Source organism: Chlamydotis macqueenii, chromosome 6, assembly GCF_036417535.1.
Source record: "Chlamydotis macqueenii isolate bChlMac1 chromosome 6, bChlMac1.mat, whole genome shotgun sequence".
Lineage (NCBI taxonomy): Eukaryota > Metazoa > Chordata > Aves > Otidiformes > Otididae > Chlamydotis > Chlamydotis macqueenii.
In genome coordinates, this window is record NC_141561.1 from 26011310 (window position 1) to 26033114 (window position 21805).

Consider the following 21805-nt stretch of genomic DNA (forward strand, 5'->3'; position numbering starts at 1 on the left):
TATCTGAAAAGCTGCAAAACTACTGAAACGCATGGAGACTGCAGCAGAAGACAATCTTGCCAGCGTGACAGAGCAGCCATCCTGGAGGTTGCAGAGGCTCATGATTTTACAGAGGAAGTCATCAAGCAGAAAGCTTGCAAGACTTTGCCAGGCAGGGAATTGTGCTAGGGGACTCCGGCATGCACAGAGGCTTCTGTTTTGCATGTTGAAGAGAGAAGCCAAATAAGACCTGCAAGAAGCATGAGACAAGACTTTTTCCACCTTCAAAGAGGGATAAGGTTTCTTTTAACTCCTAGTGTTAGGCATTAAAACAACAGGTAAAACTGCAACCACAGGAACTTCTGAGAAATTATGCCTGCAGGCAACTCCCTCAGAACTGTCATCCTCCCCTACCACTGGAGCTCATGGAAAAGAGGAGTCTTTCAGCACTAGATAAGAGTCAGCAAATTAAAGCTCTCATAGACCAAAGGAAAATAAAGCAAGCTCTACCATGAGACTCGCATTAAGCCTTTTTTTACTCTTGTTATCAGAGGAACTAGGTGAATATCTATAGTGATGATAATTGTTATGCTACCACATAGAAATGAAAGCTTTCATAGTGAAGTCATAGCCCAAGCCACTTAATAGTTAGCAGCTCAAAAATGGAACCTTCAACTCCATCCAGGTATTCAATAGCATCACTGCAATATGCCTTGTAACTGACCCAGCCCATCTTGCAAGAACAAAAAATTCATATTGAAAGCCTTTCCTTAAAAAAAAAGCACAATGAAGTCCAGGAACAAATCTGTTGTGGGGCTAGTGGGACTGTAACCCACATTTTTCTAATTAATGCCTGTCTAGTGCAATACATGGACTCCCGCATCCCCAGCACTGTCCTTGGCTAGTCTCTCCATTCAGGTCAGGGCTGGATCTCTCCTTGTAGTGGCCAAACCTCAGGGTGATGAAGGCATATATAGTAATCACCAGATCCATACCTAACAAAATGAACCAAGGAAATAATTCAAAGACCTATTTAGAAAAAGTTTATTAATGACCTCACTACAAAGTGACCTTCAGGGTTGTGAAACAGAATGATTGCACTGTGAAATCAAAGAGACAATATTGATTTACATGTGGGTTCATTTTTCTATAATCTGATTTTAATTTCTTAAATCAGTTGCATCCTCTCTGTTGTGCTAGATCCAATAAACAATTAATTGTTATCAGATATTTATTATTGTTGCTCATGAGGCTTAAGTAGTAGGACACAGATACATACGTATAAAACTCACTTTTGGTTCCGTACTTCAGCTGGTGCTGCACCAGCTCTTTAGGGTAGCTCTATACACTCTTAGTATCCCAGTGGGTTTTTAATTATAATAATTTAACTTACCTACTCAAGCCAGAAACAGCTGTGAAATGATGATTTTTCTGATCAAAGTATAAAAATGTGTATTTTGCTATCATCCTGCTTTTTTTCTGTGTTACTAGAAGGATACAGATTATCTTTATTTTCACATCTGGAATTTACTGTAATAGAAAATCCTAGTGAATTGTTCTCCTTGTTGCCAAAGAAAGCATCGTATAATTAGTACTGCGATTGTTGCTGATTTTGGGACCATGCAGGCGTGAGAGAGAAGGTAAAGATAAGAGAGTGTGTTTTCAGATTACACCTGAGAAAACAAGAGTAATCATCATATAAATGAGTGTATTTTTCTCAGTTGTCAGAGTTACAAGTCCCCATGTGTTAACAAATGGAAAATAACACATTCATTGCAGCCAATCTAAAATAATCCCAGTGTGAAGAAAGCCAGCAGCAGACCTGCCAAGACACACAGCGTCTCAGTGTGACCACGCAGACTTCATTGGTCACAAGCGGAGAAGAGCGCATGATTACATTTAAATGATGATAGGGCTGCCAGCATCGCCATACCTGGGAATCACAGTTTACAGTACAAAATAGCAGAATATCACACCTGCATGTTGACAGGTGTTCACTTGAATGTTTGAAAGTTTATGAAGCTTAATCATTAGACTTCTGGAAAAATGGTGCATGTCTTGAGTCTTGACATACGGAAGAGCTTTTCCACCATCTCTCTCTCAGATTCAGAGTAATTTGAAAAATTGTATGTCTTCTCTTAATCTTTCATATACTCATTTGTCCCATGATGTCATCACATTTGTATTTGTTGATTGAGGAAGCTCAATGATATGAATTAAATAGTAATTGCTCACAGAACAGGAATTGCTAGAGGAAGTTTTTGGCTTGTTGAAATGCACAGATCTGTATCCCAGAAGTGTCTTACTAGAAACATCTTCGTTATATTCATGACTTAACCGTGTCTTACACCTTCCCAGTTAATAAGATTTCATAAGCCCCGAGGTTTACGTGCAAGCAGGATTTATCAGTAAGTTTTGAATTCAGGATACTCAAGAAAAGTAACTACTTAGGCTAATTAAATCCCTCAAGTAACAATCACTGTTATCAATGTTTTATACATAGTTTATTATTCCAGTAAAATTGCTAAATGCCTTCTTTTATACTTTCAGCCACACTTGTAAGGTTTAACTCCTAGGAACACAGAAACTTGCCCTGCCTACTGAGAATGCAACCAACAGGGTTTTTTTACCAGTTAGGACTGTGGCCCTCACAGGAGTGACCAGTGCTCCTTGCTGCTGCACTGACAGTGCAACAGATGCTGTCACCAAGTCAAACTCCCAAGGCTTCAGCCCAAGCTGCTGAAGTGAGGAACAAACTGTTCCAGATGCAGACACAGGAGATTTTAAAATGTAGGTAAAAGAGAAAAAAAAAAAAAAAGGAGAAAAAAAAAAAGAAAAAAGGAAAGGCAGACATTTACACCCTTTGTTGTTTCTCTATACACCATATTCTGGGCTTCTTCACACTACCTCTGAGACTGTCACTAATACGGTGATGAATCAGCTCAATTATGAGATTGAGACTGACTAATTTCTCCTCTTCTTGTCTGAGAGCAGCAGGTTTGCATAGAACATAACAGAGGCCAACAGTATTCCTGTGGTTCGGGGGACAGTTAGGATATGGGGTTTTTTTGAAGTCCTATTATCCACCAGCTAAGGAGAGCACTCCTTAGAAAACCATAAAATGAAAGAAGCTGATTACACTCTATTTTGTCGTTATGTCCACACATCATATAGATTTATTCCATTTAATAACCCACTTAGTGCTTGTGTGAAGTAAAATATTTTCCAGTGCATTGCAAACCTTATACCTGAAGCTTGGAGCTGTCACAGGCTCCATTCTGGCACTTACGAATATTTTAACTTGAGCAAGGTAAAATGGTAAAGAGATTTTGTACATCTGTCTGGCAAATCCAGATTTTCATGTTTTTCCTGTATAGTAACTCAAATACCTCCAGTAGAATTGGTAAGGCAGTATTAAGAGCAGAATCACAGTGTGGTCTGGGTTGGAAGGGACCTTTAAAGATCTTCTCCAATCTCCCTGCTGTGGGCAGGGACATCTTTCACTAGATTAGGTTGCTCTGAGCCCCCTCTGACCTAGGGCTGTGAACAACCTGATCTGAGGAAGGAATTAGTAACAGAAAAAGGCACCATCCATAATTTCTGTGCAGCAGACTCTGCAGCCCTTTGTTTATAATATAATTTTTTAGAATTTGTCATAGCTTGAGTGAAGCATTTCAGAAACTACTCAGTCAAGAACTGAGATAGTTTTAGTTCATATTAAAGGAGTACTGTCAAGGAAAAACAGCATGAGGTTTTTTTCTCTGGTGTTTGCAGCATTTCCTCCGTGCACCTCACTCAGTTTGGATAATGAACCTAGACTGTTCACTTTTCTATTTCAACTTCGCTTACAGTAATTTTTGCTTTTTCTTTTTTCCTTTTTTTTTTTTATGTGTGTGTCCTTTTCTACTAGCTCAGTGCCACCAGGATTCCAAAACACTGTGAGATTGTTTAAGCCTCAAAGACAAGCGCAGAAAGCCTTTCAGTAGTGAAAGTGTTTTCTAGTCATCCAAGGTTTTTCTGTTTGGTGGTTGTTTTTAAACCCTGCTTTTTCTTGAAAAAATCCTATCCATTTATGGCTTAAATTGACTGACAGTTCTCTGAAAAATATCATTCATGACAGTGTAGCTGATGAACCAGTTGCTACTCTTCAGGTTTTCTGGGTTTTATTCCAATATCACAGTTGTGCCTCTTAATTAACTTTGGCTTTGTAAAAACTCCTAGTGACACAGTTTAAGACATACTAGATGCACCTGAAAGGGGAAAATGAATAATCAAGAGAAGCTGTCATACAATATTCTGAATGCCAGTTTTGCAGACTTAGCAGCAGACTGTTTCTCGGTTAAGGATCGCAATGACACTTTTGTTAGCTACATTTTAGAAATAATAAAAATGGGCAAAATAAAATAAACCCAAATAACTAGTAAATAATTTTTTCTCTTATTTGTATTTATCTATATATATGTTGACCAGAGAGTGCAAAACAGATTTTGGAGATAAAAATTAAATTCCTGAATATCCAGACCTTTGAGTCTACTGTACTTTGCCTTTTGAGGCATCTCCTTCCCAGATAAAAAAATTGACCTTGATCCCTTGGACAAGAAAAACACAAAGTAGAATTGGTTCTTTAACTAAAAACATACATTGCTCCAGGTTTATATATATCTTTCTTCCATGTGTCTTGAGAGCCAATAAGTATTCTTAGAACAGTATTGAATTAATTTGCTTAACCTGTAATTGAAAATATATTTCAGAGATTTATAGTGTGCTCTTGGGAAGTTCAGCTGGCCTCCTGGTATGCAGACGAAAGTGTAACATACTTCACATAGCAGCCAAATCTGTCACTCAGAGAAGCTCTGCTGTATCCTGAGTGCCATTAAAAGCAGCCTGCACAACAGCAAAGGAAAAGGATGATTACATCTGCTCTCCTCACTGGTAATTTTTTGCATGGTTACTTCTCCTCCAGCAATCCATGAACACATGAATCAAAGGAAAACTTTAAAATATGCATATTTTTTACTTTGGAAAGTGTTAGGATGAGAATAGAGAGATACTTCTCTGTGCCCCGTGGTCCATTTCTGCCCTCCAGCTCCATACTGAGGATGCCACCCTCACAACTAACCAAAGCTCTGTTCTGACTAATATTTCCCTCTTCCTGTCCTTGTTTCACTTTCATGTCATCAGTTATCACTTTAGCCATCACTATTAAATCTGCAAACACTTGGCCTAAAGAAGAAATCAAATGCCTCTTTTCCATTCCTTAGTCCTGAAGTATGGCAGTGGCACCCATCCTCTGAAGAGTCTTAGTAATTCAGCATTCGTCCATCTAGGCATAGTTTGGGAATTAGTTACTTATTGAGATGTGATGTGACACACCTCAGACAAAACATCGTACAGTGACTGGACAGAAGCACCCTTGAAAACAAATTCAGAATTCATTGACTTCAGCTGCCACATAAAGGAGACCTTCTCACAAGCTCTCCTAGTTTTCAAATAAGCACATTGGCTTACTCAGCCTCTCAACAGCAACACACAGAAGAGCTTACACAAGCAAACATGATGTATGTTTTGCTTGAAGAAAGATCTGAAAAAAAAAATGCTTTAAAGGAAGTAAATTCTAATTAGCAGATCTGGGATGAACAACATTTTAAGAATTCCTTAAAAAAACCCAAAACACCAAGCCAAACTCCCCCCCCCCCAAAAAAAAAAAAAAAAAAACCCTTCAGAAAACAACTAAAAATAAAATACATCAACAATAACTCAGATATACACTTTTTAAATATAGGTTGCTTTTAACACTAAAGACTGCAAGCATTCAGCATGGCCACAGAAGATGTGTTGATCCTATTTCTTCAAATATATTTCCTCAGAAAAATTCTCTCTCTCTTCTGAAAATTTCCCACTGATTTTTAATGTACACTGTTATTGCTCTGTGGAGCAATAGCACTAACCTGACAGACCATGACGACACTGATGAAACCCTTACAATGTATTAGCTTAATAATCTTTGAATTTGAGAGACAGTCAAATAATGTAACAAGACTACTAACAGTCATCCTAGGAATTTGGACTAGAAAAAAAATGTATTTGGTAAAATAAGTATTGTCTGTTTGTGATGTTGACTTTTTAAATTGCTTTTTTCATTTTGTGCTCAGAAGACACTATCAGTTATTCGTGTGCCCTTTATGATGATTATATAGGCATGTATATTTTAAACATTAACGTAAAAGCATTAAGGGGAAAAAAAAAAAGGAAAGAAAATATGCAGACTCCAGCCATAGTGAGGTCATTCTTAAAGGTAGCCATTTTCTAGGATGTATGTAATTATAAAGAACATACTGACACACTAGGAGAAATGGGCCCAAAGTCTCTATATAAGTAAAATAGAATCTCATCTCTTCTGATCAGTCCTAGATGAAGTGGCTCCCAAAAACTGAAATGCCATCAAATTCTTAAATTTTTTTGAAAGGGTAATAGTAGTGTTCAATTAGCTTCAGATCTCTGATATTTTTAATATTGCCAAAATGCCTTGCACTTAGATTGCATCAAAACATTCTTAAACTGCAAATTTAATAGTCTTTCCCCTGGGAAATATTTCTTAAATAATATTACAAATTCCTTATTATTACAAAAACAGAGAATTTCATGCCAGATCTGAATGAATCTTTTCTTTTTGAATCAAACTCCATAAATACATTTTTCTGCAAATTCATTTTAGTTTGACACTTGGGGTTTTTGCCACTTTTGCAAACACAGACACTACCGATCTGATTTGAAAAGCTTGAAGTTAAGGCTGGAGTTGTTTTCTGAGGCAGGCTGTTCAAGAGGCAGCCATATGGCAAAGGTGTAAGACTCTGGATGAGCTGCTGAAGCAATCCACTGTTTCAGGAAATAAATTTTTAAATTTACAGAAATGTTCTTGAAGGACCATTGAAATAAGCAGAAATCCCACGAGCTAATATCCACAACATCTTGAACCCATATATTTTAAAAAGATGTTATTCGCTAACTTCACACACCAGTTTTTATTTCTCTTACTGGCTAGTCTTTCCTGTTAGTGATTACATTTAGCAACAGCAACATGACACTGTGTCCAGTGTAGGAATCTGTGTAATTGGGTGGAAAGTATTGATAGTGAGACCCTATTCCAATTAGGCAGATAGAACACAGAACTCACTAGATCAGCAAAACATGTTCAGGAACACTTCAAGGACACCTGGCACCCTGAAGCACACACACGTACTCTCACACATACAGGAATTGCCTCCTTCACAAAACTTTAGCCTAACAGAAATGAAAGACAACTTCGAATTAACATTAAATTAAATATAAACATAAAAGAAATTAACAAAATGGCAATATTAAGATTCCTATAGCCTTATTTGTTCAAGTTGCATGCAAAGAAGTATTTTGTATTTATACTTTATTAAATATCTATCTAAATAACCTGGTTTTGATAAAAACATCATAAAACACAAAGGATGACAAAACGTAGCTTTTAGAAATTCAATGAGTGCATTTTTTTTTATTTAAATGTCAATGTGTTAATATTTCATGAGATTTAATATAATTTCATCTTCTTAAAAGAAAAATTTAAAAAAAAAAATCATTAGAGATTGGTTAGCATCTAAATTTTCTTAAGTTGAACTATTTTGCATTAGTTGCCCAGGATGATGGGGTTAATACACAGAGATTTTAGAAATTCATAAAACTGTGTTATAATAGTATCGCAAGTTTTCAAGCAACACCTCCAAACATCAGCTTGAAATCTTCCCATAGCCATGTTTATAACATATCCAAAACTGTGCTATTAGCAACCATACTTCAGTGCTAAGTAAGCTTCAGATGCTAATAGTATTGTGAAAACCAAATACTTTTAGTTTTCTAAAGCTGACTTGCATCAAAAACTCCCCTCAGGAGCAAGTCTGACCCAGCAAAGCCCTAATGTTCAACAGAGCTTCAAACAAAGTCTTGAGGATGAGTCCTAGCATATCTTATCTCATCCTGACAGAAGCTTAAATCAAAGTAGCAAATAAATATGAACTGAGACACTAATTGCCTCTGAACGTGATTTTTAAGTACTTCTGGAGTGACTGGTCAGAACGTTACGTGAGTGCAGACTGCAGAATGTATCAGCCCCAACTTGTTTCCCCTCTTCTCTTCCAATGTGCATTCAAGCCTGGGGACCCTACTGTGTGTATTTGACCTACCAAAATACTTTAATAAAAGCAAATGGTAAAGGTCGTCCCATTTCCAGACAGTTCTGCTGAAGCCCAAATGTTGAGGGCATGGCCGTTGGCCACCACACCTCCCTCCTGGAACCATGCACCAAAGAGGCTGAAAATAAGACACAGCTGCCAACTGCCCATAACCAGAAAGCCATGAGAGGGGCCTGCTACCAGCCAGGGGGATAACAACAGCCAACCCAGCAAGATACAATGGTGCAGAGGGCAGGGTGGCTCTGAGACAAACCAGTTCCATCCCCAGCTCTCCAGATCAGTCTCAAAACAATTTAGGCAGGGATGAAGTCTACATGGGTTGGTCTGAGGCACAGATCGTTTCCATTTCTTTTGATCAAGGAATGGTAGAGTCAGTATTTACCAATAATTTGTGCTTAGCCAGCATCTGAGATGCAATGATATCTTCCTGTACTCAGAACATAACTGTAGTAGCAGCTCTGACTGAGAAATGAAGTTGTATCTATGACATACTGTGCACTCAAATAACTGTTATTTTGACAGACTAGCCCAGATTCTCATCTCATTTCTTGAGGAAAAAAAGCTGTATTATTTCATAAAAGAACTCCCGCAATACCCATTTATGTCAAAGTAAGATCATAATACAGACTTGCAGTCAAGGATGATCAAAATTTCTCTCTCAAAAAATTCTGGGTTATGTTTTCATCTTGAGAAATGCACCAGTGATGGGGTCAAAATTTCAAAGTTAGCAGTTTATGAGGGAATATTTATTTCTTTGTTCTCATTGTATTAACAGAATTAAAATTTGGCTTTTGATATTTTCAAAGGTAGACATAAATTCATTTTATTTCTGTCTTTACAGTGTAAAGGAATGAGCGCAATGCTGTCAAACTATAAGGATATGCAGTGAAAGCAATACTACCCTGTGCTTTTCCTGGTGACTTTCGGCTGAGGAACTAGGTCAGAAGAAACGCATCTCACAGAGATATGATAACTAATATTGCTCCAAATTCCTGCAGCCATTTAAATCTTCAACTGTTTCAAATTTTGATAGCAATTACGCACACACAGCAGTGATAAGTAGAAGTCTGCATTAGATTTCTATTAGCTCTAATTCCCTCATAAGACTTAGAATCTCATTAAGCAAGATACTTTTTCATATTACAAATAAGCAAACCTGGGAAGGCTCAGTTCAGGATGCTTAACTCACCCTGGAGATGGTCTTGTACTACAGATACAAACATTGGAAAAAACATCGGGTTTTGCTCATGTAGGAAGGAACTATTAAACTAAAAAACTGGGCTACAAGTCTTCCAGGAACAGATTACTAGAAAGTGATGGTTTTGTTATTTCCTACTGGGCCAGGAATACTGCAAAGAGTAGGTTAAATAAGCAGAAGTGCTACAAGAACGTAAGAACTGGTTGGTCTTTGAATATTACACGCAGGTGCACAGCAGAAGCGAATGGGGCAGCCTGGGCCTTGGGGAGAAGGCCAGCCAAAATGGAAAATGGTAGTCTGGATTCTAGCATGCATTTTACATGAAACTGAAGTTTCCTTGTGTATCCAGAACAGATTTATTCATCGATTCTTTACCTAAAAATTGACTAAATTCTGATTGCTATGTTCTGTGTGGGAACTCGATAAAGGCACCGTAAGCATTTTCTAAGATGACATGCTGTGTATTGCACAGCTCAGTTCTCATGAAACATCTGTAAGCTGTTGACAGAAAATGCATCTTGAGAAAATAGCGAGGTTCCCTCAAAAGAAAAACAGAACAATTTCACTTCTACCCTGTAACCCCCATCGCTAGAATACTGTGTGCCAAGTTTGGCAGTTACGAGTTCATTGCTAACGTTTCTGGTACTAAAAGCCAGATTTGCTATTACTAGGGGTCAGCAGCAGGATCCTGAAGGTCTGTAACATCCATATTTTAAGTCTTGATGGCAGAAGATAAAAATGAGAGAGCAAATGTTATGTCAGAAAAACAACAGACCTAAAGAAAGAGAACAAATCTTAAATTTAAAAAAAAAATCTTTTTCTCTCTAAAACAAATTGAGTTCATGTATCAGGAATTTTTCACAATCATAATGAATGCTACGTGATAGGCTAATATCTGATGTGCACTAGTATTTTAGCACTATAATTTGTGCTTTGCAATATACTTTAAGCAGATTATTTGACCCACGCTAGTTTCTATTTGTCCTACTTGTGACTGCATTCATTTTTTATCAATTAATAAGCTTCACACACATTTCTACAATCTTGAGGATGAGTCCTAGCATATCTGATCTCATCCTGACAGAAGCCTAAATCAAGGCAGCAAATAAATATGAACACGTCTCTAGCTTTTTATCCTTTCTCTACAAAAGCCGCACCTCTGGCTCGTACTCTCCCTGGAGCACGCGACTCAGTCCGTCTGTCAGTTGGCCTGGTATTTGCTGGGGTGACTTTTTCCTAATTCCCCACAGCAGAGCTGGAATCAGCAAGCAGGGGAATGCCTTCAGCACCCCTGGAGCTGTGACCTCTGAGAAGGTACATCACAATGACCTCTCCTACCAACTGAAGCATTTCTGCCTGAGTCCAACAGCAGTTGTAAGACCTCCCTGCCCATCCCACTGCCCTACTGCCTCACATACAAACTTGCAAGCCACTCAGGCTTGTCTGACAACTCCCAGGTTTTTTTTTTGAAAACCAACCTGGGACCAGATTAGTGACAGCACAATCTCATAAAGGGAGGAGCAGAAATTCAGCATGGACTATAGCCAGAATGGCCGTCTGGGAATCTTGTCCTGAATACTTGGTACGTATAGCGTACAGGATATCATGGCCAGAGCTGTTAATCCCCATCTGTCAGGACAGAGCAATGCCTGCTCTCAAGTTGGCTGGCCCTGTGCCTTGGAGCACAGGTGCCCGGCAGTAACAAGTTTGTGGCCAGCCTACAAAATGCAGCGAGCAGCATTACTTCTGCAGGAGGTTCTTCTTGCATGCCAGCACTGAAAAACCAGTCAGAGAGAAGCTAAGATAAAGTAAATAGTACAGGAGACGGTGTAAATTCTTCATTTGGTATCTTATTCTCAGGAAAAGTTAAGCAATGGTTGTGGGTTCTTAAACCTAAAAAAAAAGGATGGCAAGCGCTGGCTTTTGCTAAGAAACACCAGCTTTTATTTAAATACATGCAGCAGCGGCCTTTGAAGTGGGTTAGGGACAGAATCATCTGGCCCAGGCAGCCCTGGAGCTTGCCCTTGCGTGCCTGGGCTGTCAGCTGTGGCTGCCCGTGCACCCCTCTCCTCTTCTCCAGCGCAACAGCACTCAAAGCAGACTCCTTAGCACCACAAACATTAGCAATGAACTGGCAACCACCAAACTCAGTGCACAGTATTCCAACAGCGGGGTTACAGAGTAGAGGTGGGACAGCTATGCAGGTGCCTGCTGCTCGTGGGGAGTTCTAGCACTGGTGTTAGTGACACCGTCAGTGTATTGCTTCCTCAGAGCTGACTCTCCCCATCGTTTGAAGATACTCTAATTGGACCAATTTTATAGCACTGTTACTGCTAGTTATTAGTTTCCTAAACGTTTCTTTACCTGTCAGAAACTATTAACCATGTCATTATTCCCTACCTGTAGAAATATCTGTATTTTAATAATCGTAGAGCAGAGTACAGTGCAATGAAAAATCTAGTCTAGAGCACAGAAACGATGGTATTGTTTTATAGTGAAATTCATTCTGCTACAGGTTATTCCTTTTGGGCTGTATTCTTAGAGTTGATCTACCACGGGACTACATCCAGGGTTTACAATTTCAAGGTAGTAACTATGATTACTTGCATGAACTTGCAGGAATTACTCTGATTTTTTTTCCCCCCTCCCTTTTTATTTCTCCCAATTTCCCCTTTATTAGAGATTGTGGATATAACATCTAAGCAATGTGTTTATCTTAGCCTTGTTTTAACTTTTCCACAACTATGTTTATTGTGCATCACCATGGCAACTTGTTTTGTAAATACATATTTCTGTTAAGCACCAGAATGTTTGTATCCTGTATATCAAGGTAGCACAGGGATAGTCTTGTTCCTGAAATCTCAGAATTAGCTCTTGCTGAAACACATGCCATATTTTAATAGGTCAGGGTGCTAAATATCTCATTTAAGATGTTGACAAAGAGTATTAACAGGGAGAAACCTTCCTTTGAAGTCCTGCCTGTTTTCACAGGTGCTTTCCTGCAAAAGTAACTTTATTTTTTCCCCTTCCATGAAATTTCCTGATCTTTGTTTTAACACCTCTCCAGAGCTTTGAGGGTCACAGGACCACACTATTGAGCTTTCCCACAATAATTCTAGGAATAGTTCCAAGATATGAATCATTATCTCCTGCCTTGATTGTCAGATGCTTATGCAGCCTGTGTTATCCCCCATCTGGATAACTCTAATTCATACATTTGGGGGCCTTCCTGCCATTTCCCTGGAGTCTCCTGTAGCTTGTGCACAACTCTGTTGCCAATACAGTAACCAGAGCCAGAATCTCAGTGTGAGCTCAGCACTGAAAGAGGTTCATCGCCTTGTAATGAAGTAGAGGATCCAGTTCTAAGTCTCACACAGTGTTGCCCTACCACATACAACTAAGGTGGTTTGTTCACGTTCCTTGTGGCTTTTCCATCACTCTAGGTGAGGAAATGCAGGCTTCTTCACCAGTCAGAGCTACAAAACAGATATTATTACTCATTGTTATTTTCCAAACTTACTGTTTAGCCTTGTTAATACTGTCTGAATGCCTATGCCTTACTGTTCTGCAACATGGGTCTGATTTCAGCCTTATGCTTCATGGAGCACTGATTTATTCAGGCGCAGGGGGCTAGGAGAGGGCAGGAACACGTGCTTCTTCATACTATAGGACACCTGTTTGCCCTTGCCTGCCAAATAACATTTTGTTCACAGACACTTCTGGTTGCCACCAAGACAGATTGAATTACAGCAGGTGCCTGGGAAACCCAGGAACTTTTTAGGGACTGAAATCTATGTAACAGTGAAGCACTTACAATGGTTGAAGCCAGCTTGTGCTTGGAAAGAGTAGTGGGGACAAAATGAGCCACAAGGAAAGGAGCCTAATGGAGCTTGTGAGAGAAACATTCCCACAGGGGCTGAGCCACCAGCTGCATCCAACTAGATGGAAATAAGATATCAGATGCCTTCTCTGCTTGGGAGAAGGCTGAAACGAACTTTCCATGGCTGAACACTGGGAATTAAAGCAGTGTTGTGGCAACAGGCACTCAATGGGTTGGTGAGAAGCAGGCGTGGTGGATCTGTGGCTGGTGCTGTGCTTCTGTGTCCCGTGCTTGTCCACCAGCACCAGCTAGTGGTGCTCCTAGCAGCGTTTTCATGTCTAAAATATACATAGAAAGTATAGATTTCCTCATTCTCATGAACACTACACCCAAATATCAGCAAGTTCCTTCAGAAGATAACTGGTTCAAACATTGCCCGAAAACTCACTGTCACAAAAAAAAACACAAACCACCCCAAATCACCCAAATGTTATAAACACCAGTTCATAGCTTTCCTCTAGATCTACAAAAAAGCTGTTACAAGATGCCATCTGCCACGGGAAGTGGAAGTAGCATTCCCAGGCAGGACTTACGTATCAGGGAAATGACACTGAGCAAGGTGCTGACCTCTTTTAGACAGAATAGAATACACAATGGGGACGGTGCTGAGAGTAAGGACTGACTTGATAGACAAAACACATTCAGAAAATAATTGAAATGTATACTCAAAAAGGAATTAACCCAGAACTTTAGAACTATGATTATGTGTAGGATCTAAAAGACCTACAAATGATGACATGAACAATCTTATTTTTAATTTTTAAAGATGTTTTAGTATGCAACAAAATATATATGTTGGTACTTATCAGGCCTGTAAAAAAAAACCCCTTTCAAATGTAAGCTGTAAAATGATAATTGTTTAAACCACATACATAATTAATAATTCTACTTTTTCTAGGGCATATCAAAATCCTATTGTTACAGCTCTGTGGGTCACAGAGGCTGAGGAAGCTTTTTCCTTGAAAATTTCAGCTTTGCCAAAATACATCCTTCTTATTAAAAGTTTTGGTTTAACTTTATTTCTTCATTTTTGTTAATTTTAATTAGAAAAGTATCTTTAAAAAACACAACCCTCTATTTTATAAGGGACTGCTCTGTGCTTTATCCAAGAAAATATAGTACCAAAAAAATAAAGTTTCAAAACAGTTCCACAATGATTTCATAACAGGCCTTTCCCATCCCCCCAATACGTTACTCATGGCAATTATGAAATCCAAGTTAGTTACTTTTCTAAAATGTAAAAGTGTTTAAACATTAATATATGAGTGATCTCACGAGAGCATCAGTGAAACCACTGCTGTGCGTAAAGCTCATGACATGCGCACACGTTTCGCAGGATGGAGGACCTGGCTGTCTTTTGCCACATCTACGCCCTGGTTTGCTGCTGTACGGCTCTTCAGAGGCACGGCACCGTATCTGCTGGCTTGGCTGAAAGTGCCACGCGTGTGCCATTTATTTTTAGCAGAGTATCAAAATTTGTGGTCTGAATCAGAAGCGCAGAGTTTGTTTAGCTTTTGTTGACTTTGGCTGGGGCTATGAAGCACACAGCAGCACTTCAGAAGAATCAGATTCTTTGTTATTTTATCTTTAAAATGATACTGTAGAACATCAGTAAAAATATGTGGCTCCTGTTAAATCTCAGAGTGGAAGAACTATGTGCACCTAGGACTTGTGTGCTCTAATAAAGAGAAAGATATGATTCATAAAGAAGCCTTCATGGGACAGTTTACAGCATGCAGTGGTTTTTAAGTGTCATATAGAATTTAGTAGGCAATTATACCACAGAATAAGATGTTAAGGTACATTTAAAAACACCGATTAAAAAAATATTTTTTGTTAAATTACACAGCCCTGAAGAATAATAGAACCTGATCTAAATGCATACATGAAATTTTAAAGGGACTTCTGTGTGCTAGGAAAAAATAATAATAGAAAACAGGTGCAAAGCACTTTAAGAAAGAAGTTGAAGTGCATTTACAGAAGTGACTGAATTTAAGGAACAAGAGCTAGATAAATTAGTATGAATGGGTGTGGTGAATTCCTTCCATGAAGATGGCAAATTATCTTTTAGCTAATAATATATAATAATTATATCAGATCATAATAATTATCTATAATTATCTGTAGCAATAATTATCTCTTACTATCTATTCCTAATTACATAGTTGACCTTTGGGTTTTTGTTGATGCCAACGGCTTTTTTTACTCACATATTTTTAATCTCCGCTTCTACCAGCCAAAACATTACAGTTGTATTTTAGTTATTGACAAGTCTTCTGGCCTTCCTCAAATTTTAATAGTAATCATAATAATGAAATAGAACTTAATTAAATGGCAATTTGGGGCTTAGTATTTTTCCTGCCAAATGAGCCTTTCTTATCCACTAGCTTTAAAGAGGAGAAATAGAGGAGAGTTTTTAGATGGGCTTTAATGCCGAATTATTTTAAAATAATGATATTTTTTCAGATCCAAAAAGAAAAATCCCTTAAATCTTTTGGGAAAAGGGATTAAGCCAAAGTACTTCAAGTGATACCAGCCTTGAAGTAATAGAAGCTTTCCTGATAGCCCGAGATTAGAAGGGACAAAAGAGCAGAGCCTGTTCTCAGGTTGGGAAGAAATCAAGGCAGGAGAGATAAGTACTTATTCATTACACAAGAGGCAGCACTTAATATGATTTTTGGAAACCAGAGAAGGGCTTGACAATCCCTAGTCACTGACTAAACTACTCAGGAAGATAATGTTTCTTCAATACATAATTGGAAAAAACAGAAGGAGAGAGAGCTTGAGTGGATTTTAAAACCAAAGGTATGATTTGTTAACCAAAACACCTGGTTATTTCAGTGATGGACAAAGAAGAAATGCAAAAGCATCTAGCCATAAAATACAGAGGGATGTTTAGTGTCTCTCTGCAGGACGAAGCTTGAGGATGATAGAATGCTGTATGAAGAAGCCTTAAAACGCGAGCCTCAAGGTCAAAGTAGCTACTGCTGAACCAGTTTCAGATATTTAACTGAAATGCCACAGGACCTGCTTCATCAACTGCTTAAATTAATTTCAAGTAGCTGTTCATCAGTAACACCAACTTTTTTTTTTTTTTTAAACAAGCATATTACAATTGGCTGTCCACCTTTCCTCAGCAGAAGTGGAGACACTAATGAGTGCCTCACTCATAGCCGTGCATCCTAAGGAAAGATACAAACATATTTTAACCCTTGAATTTTGTTTGTCTGTATGGAGATGAATGTAGGAAGCTTTTAGGAACCAGTGGTCACTTGCAGACATCATTCTAAGATCTGGATAATATTTCTGTAAATGAAGTTTCTCTTGCAGGTGTGAGGAGCTGAGACACCAAAGCTGTTTTGCTATACACTAACAAAGTTCTGCAACAGTTTAATATCTTTACAAAACTCTTAAAAATTTTTGGAGGGAGTTGTGGGAAGCTTGGGGGTTTTTTTTGTTTGTTTGTTTTTTGTTTGTTTGTTTTTGTTTTTTTTTTTAAATGCCTAGCAAATATCTGAAAGTGACATTTGGTTTAAAAACAAAATTGAAAAACTTGCAAAATTTGTTGATATCATAGGAGACTCACAAATCAAGCGAGGAGCTAATTAGGCTTGAGTTCTAGACTTGGTTACATGACTTCGAGTTAATAACAGTTTGCACTTACCAGCAAAGGCTGTGCCCAAATCCATAGGGGCTGTGATGCACAGGGTAGAATCTCCCTCCTTCTCTACCAGTCAGACCGGCTGCACCCTGCAGGAGAAAGCAGATTGTGCTTTCAGTGCTGCATTCCAGCTGGGATTCTGCCAGGGAAGGGTAGCTTTAGTTTTTGTCCCCTTTTCACCATGGCAAATTCCCCAACCTGGCTCTCATCTTGTGTCTCTCGTGGCAGTGTCAGCTGGAGGAGGATTACAGGGCAGTGGTGTTGACTTGTGGTGCTACAGTTCTTTGGATGAGCACAGAATTTTGTTTGCAAAGCTAGGAACTAAGCATAGAAGACACAGGAGATGCGATTTATTGTTCATTTAGAAACCAAAGCCAAAAGATGAAGCAATTGATATCAGGAGAGCTTGACAACTTGCTTGCTCAAATAAATGTAATAATTAATGTTAGGGCCAAAACCGGCTACCTTGTGAGCCATCCTGGCTGACTGCAGAAAGCCTCCCCTTGGAAGAAACTTAACTTTTCTGAGTTTCTGAGACAGCTTCTGAGCGTACAAAACAGAGGTAATACTGTTGCCCTACATACAGCTGTAAATGCATTATGAGCAGTGATAAAAATAATTTAGAAAGGCAGAAACTGAGAAAGAGAGGTTAAGTGTTTTTTTTTTTTTTTTTTCTTTTTTCAAATTGCCTAACATGTATTTGGTGAGTACACTGGAGCAAGCACAGCTTGCCTGCCAGAGATTGCATGGGAGTTTGACTCCAGCCGTTCCAGCACTCCGTGAATAGACCTAACGTCGCAGGCTGGGTAACTGGAGAACTGTGTTGCTGTTCACTTTAAAGCGTATCCCTTTGTCACCTGTCACTTCAAGAACTACTTATTTCATGAAATGAGCTTTTCTAGTGTCAATTCTTCCAGCTAAACAAAAAAAAAAGGAGATGACAAAAAGGAGTATTTCAAAGTCTGTTCTTCGTATGTGAACAAATGACGTGGAGTGAAATACACTATTCTTCAAGCTCGAGAGGCGAATTGGTATCCAGCTAGGACTGAAGCAGCCCTTAACAATAATACCTGATAGTTCTCATTACACTGCAAATGAAAATGTTTCACAAGGATCACTTGAAAGGCTCAAATAAGATATATTGTTAGCATTTTTCTATTTGGAAGACCAGTGGGATAAGAAACAGATTAAACTACCAGAACCTGTTAAAGGGACTAAATTTCCCAAGCACAAATCAGCTGGATAAGCCAAAATAACCTCTGTCTGTCCTGTTTTCTCATGCTCAGAGACCAAACAGTTATTTCATTCTGAATGACATTTGTTTAGGCAAGAACAAAATACCCCAGAGCACAGTCCCCCCAGGAGAGCCCCGGGCGTGCGCAGCGCAGGCAGCCCCAGGCCTGCTTCTCCACAGGGTGCCCAGCCCAGGAAGGGAGCTCTCGGGGTGCCAAGACTCAGCAGGGACAGTGCAGCCATTCTTGAGCTTCAGGAAGATGTTGAGGAGCATGGCGGGGCCAGAGCAGGAGCAGCCCTTTGGACAGGGGAGGCATCAGGCTGCGGCTCAGCCCTCCTCCTCTCTGCACCCACTGACCTCCCCCAGAAGGGGTTTGGGGCTGCACAGGGGTTTCTGCAATGATTTCCAAGAAAAGAAGAGATGTTAGTGCTACAGGTCTTAGTTAGTCTAGTTAGGTCTTACTACAGCTTTAGAGATTTTTTTTTTTTTTTTTTTTGTAATTTCTTGGCCAGTTTTTTCCCCTTTTGACATGTTTTACATGTTTTACCTAGGACAGCAGAACAGAACGCACTGCCTCCCTCACGCCTGCCGATGAGCAGGAAGACAAACAAACTACAAGAGAATCTGTTTTGCAGATCTAACGGGCCCTTGGAGCTTAGCAAGCAGAATACGGGATGCTGTCTGCAGGGAACCTTCTCAGCAAGTCTTTCACAAAATACAACCCACAGAATAAAGAGTTCAATCTATCAGTGACTTTAACATGGGTGAAATCAGGCTTTCCTGGCCCTGCAGAAGGCACTTACAACTTTTTTTTTTTTTTTTTTTCTTCTTCTTTCTCCCGTGTTCCCTCCAGCACTCCCAACACCAGAACATCAATAAAAAGACATGTTTCTATGTCCTGCCCTTTCCAGCACCCTCACTCAGCCTGGACCGTGCTCGTGAGTAGGAAGACAGCTGGAATTCCTTTGGACTCATTGCCAACTGGAGCTGTAGTGTCGGTGAACATCCTGGGAGCACTTCGACCATCAGCTGTGACCCAACACCACCAATCCCATTCACTTTAAGAAAGTGCATATAGCTCTAGAGCTACTTTGAAAGCTCCTTTTTTTTTTGGTTATATAAATTAAATGGAGTGGGAGATACCAAAAACCCATTGGTTTGCAAGAGCCAGGTGTTAAGGAAACAGAAAGCAGTTTTTAAAGGAACAAAAAAAGCCTACTGAAATGCTTAATTTGACATTGCTTCAGATTGTTTTAACATGAATCATCTAGGCATTGTATGTGAAAAACAAACAGAGATCTCTCTTTTTTCTTTTAAACTATACAGTGAAGAGCAGAACTAGCTTAATGTCATTTGATTTATTGCTTGAATAGAAACTAAGCAGGAAGAATAATTAATCCTCTTTGCCAAATAGAACATATAAAATCTTAATAATTCTTTAAATGGCATTTATTGCTCAAAGAACAGTGTTTTGGTGCTCCTAAATGGAAGGAGAGGCATGGAGATGACATTTTTGCATTTTATACCATACTTAACAGCATCAGCTCGTGGCTTAGAGATTACTGCCTCTGTGTTTGCTTTGAATTAAAATCTCAGTAAAAGCTCAAGCTTCAGTCTTTTGGGAATGCCAGTGTAGTTTAAATGACAGTATGCAGAGGATGGAGGATAAGGGAGGCTGTGTGGTAGTTGTCTTGGGGATGTTAAAGTGAGGATCTTCCCAAATAAAACAGGATCTTAGGAAACACCACCATGAGGTAATAGCCAATACACTAGATCCTTCTCCAGGAGGATCCAGAGAAGACTTAATGCCTCTCCTTCAAGATAATAACATTTGAAATGAATTAATGTTTGTTTCATGATTTAAATGACCTTGTAATAGCTCTATTGTTTGACAATCCATTTCACACAATCAGTGGCTGAAGCTCTGCTTTGGCAGGCAGTCATTGCTGACCTGAGGCTCCTGGGGTGGCCCTACGAAGGACAATTTCTGGCTCTGGGGCAGAATTCACCCCATTTTTCCCATTCAGGAAAGTGTGTGGTGAAAGGAGCACCCACCGGCATTGCAGCTGAGCTCACTGCACCAAGTGTTCCCTAGGGAACGGCAACCCTTTCATCCTGCTGATTTGTTCAACATCTCTTTCTCTTGTTACAACTAAAGGAGTAGCTGAAACACTTCTATAAACATTTTATCATTATGAGTTTTTTTGAATAATAACTGCTTCACAGCAATGGAAGACAAGTCAGATTGCACCTGGCCTTCTGCCTGGACAAAATAGATGGGCACCTGGTCAAGGTGGACTCCATAACATAAAGTATGAAGGCACAATAGTCACCCTCCACCTTGAGAAGGAAGGGAATTAAATCAGCACCTTGTGTTGCCACATCTAGTGCATTTAACACCAGCTGGAAAAGATAAGAACAGCTTTAGCCAAGGTGGTGGCTTTTATTAGAGGTTTTATTCCCCCTGTTTATGTCTTTTACACTTGAACGTAGGTGCAAGGCTGAAGCATATAAGGACATTAGTGTCTCAAGTCACTTCTGAAAATCAACTGTGGAGTTTTAAGTCACTTCAGTATTTTTAAAATGTTATCCTCTGCTTTGCAGCTCTGCTCGTGTAAAGAATAGGATATAACAAGGAAAACTTCATCCCTGTAAGTCACAATCTTCTTAAGATAGATCCATCTTTTTCTTGGTGCAGATATATCCAATTGCAAAGCTCAGGTCTTTTATCATTTGCATTGTATCTGCGAGACTTAGATAAGCTTAGCAAAAAATTCTGTAATACACAATAATCAATATTCTCCAGAAATATATATAGTGACTAAAATGTTTACTGAATGGAGGAGGATGCTGTAACACACCTAGGGCAGATGACAGTAGATTTTTGGGTTAGCCCCTCTGCATTCTGGTTTGGCCACCTGCTGACGGCACACAACGCAGCCCCAGCGGTGGCCGTGATGCTGAGCTCCCCAGCACGAGTGGCTCCTCGCCCAGGCTGCAATGTATGCTTCCCTGTGCAGAGAAATTATCTCCTGCCACAGAGGCAAATATGCAGTCAGAAATCCCACTTCCATGTTTTCACATCAACAACTTCCTTTTCTCCCATGTCATTTTTTTCTCTCTCTCCATTTCGGTTTTGTATGCAAGGTTTTTGCTTGCAAAGCAAATGATAGTTGAGGGAAGTTAATGTACAGGGAAGTTTAGTTCTTGGGAACAGCATTTATCATCAGGTATACAGATTTGCCTCTGCGGGATTTTTACGCTGCTGGGAAAAAAAAAAGATAACTTTTTAAAATTTTCTATTTTGCCTCTAAAATGAACATTTTTTTCTACTTGAGAAGAAAAAAAAAGAAAATCTCTTGCTGTCCTGGTTCTGGCCAGGATAGAGTTAATATTTACCTGAGCTGGGTGGAGAACTGAAGCTGGTAGCCCCTATGGCTGGGATAGTTAACTAATTAGCTAACAGCTGGGGTTAATTTACCCAAATTAGCCAAAGGGCTATTCCATCCCATCTGACATCATGCCCAGTATATAAGTGAGGAGGGTGCTGAAGGGAGGCCCTGCTACTTGGAAGAGACTGGATGTGGAGATCTGTTGTGAGCTATTATACTGTATTTGTGTTCCATCACTCTCTTGT